The sequence below is a fragment of the Wolffia australiana genome, chromosome 10 (genome assembly GCF_029677425.1).
Source record: "Wolffia australiana isolate 7733 chromosome 10, ASM2967742v1".
NCBI lineage: Eukaryota > Viridiplantae > Streptophyta > Magnoliopsida > Alismatales > Araceae > Wolffia > Wolffia australiana.
Window position 1 is genome coordinate 12,249,229 of NC_135844.1, and position 1,237 is coordinate 12,250,465.

The following is a 1,237-nucleotide window of genomic DNA, read 5'->3' on the forward strand; positions in this document are numbered from 1 at the left end:
CTTGCGAAGACGACGACGAGGGCAGACCAGGGCAAATTCTCTGCAGCTTGCGAAGACTTCGTAGTGGGCTCTGGCTTAGTAATGTATATTGTTGAAAGTTGAAGGACTTGCGAAGAGAGAGAGAAAGTCAAGAGAGAAGAAGAAAGGGATAAGGAGAAAATCCCATAAAACAAATGAACGGAGTGTCCAAGTATTTACAGCAACCCTATGTTTGGCATGTGGATCATGTATATGTTGGCATGCTTTATTTACAACATAGGCAATATCTGGCCGTGTAATAGTTAAATATTGCAGACTCCCAACAATTTTGCGATAAATTGTGGGATCTGGACGTTCATCCGATTTTACTGATGAATGTTCAGAAACAGTACACGGCGTACTCGTGGGTTTACATGCACCCATGTTGGCCGTTTGCAAAATTTTGGCCAAATATCTGGACTGAGAGAGAGAGATACCGTGAGAGTGCGGAACAAGTTCAATGCGCAAGAAGTACTTAGCAGGGCCAAGGTCCTGAACAGGGAAAGTGTTTTGAAGAGTGGCAATTGTGTCTGTAACAATAGAGGTATTAGAACCAATAACAAGAATATCATCGATATAAACAAGGAGAAATAATTTAGAGGAAGAAGTGTTTTTAAAGAATAAGGAGGTGTTTGTTTTGGAGCTGTTAAAACCCTGAAGAGTGAGAAAATCAGAGAGTCTTTTATGCCACATTCGTGGAGCTAGTTTAAGTCCATACAGTGACTTCTTGAGCAGACATACATGATTTGGGTAAGAAGGATTCACAAATCTAGGTGGTTGACGCATATAAATGGTTTCATTCAGATCACCATGCAAAAAAGCATTGGATATGTCAAGTTGCTTGATGATCCAGTTATGGTTAAGTGCAATGCTTAAAAGAAGCCGAATAGTGGTCATTTTGACTACCGGGCTAAAGATCTCTTGATAGTCAATGCCCTCCATTTGGTTGAATCCTTGGGCTACCAATCGGGCCTTATATCTTTCTAAGGACCCATCCGCTCGTAGCTTGCGTTTAAAAATCCACTTGGAACCAATAATATTGATTCCAAGAGGAGGTGTAACAAGTGTCCAGGTGTTATTTAAATGGAGAGCAGACATTTCTGCTTCCATGGCCTGCTTCCAGAGTGGTGAGGAGAGTGCCTGAGTGATAGTTTTAGGTTCAGTAAATGAAGAGTTAGATGGTGTCGTTCTCGGGTGTACCTGGACTTGGAGAGCGTTG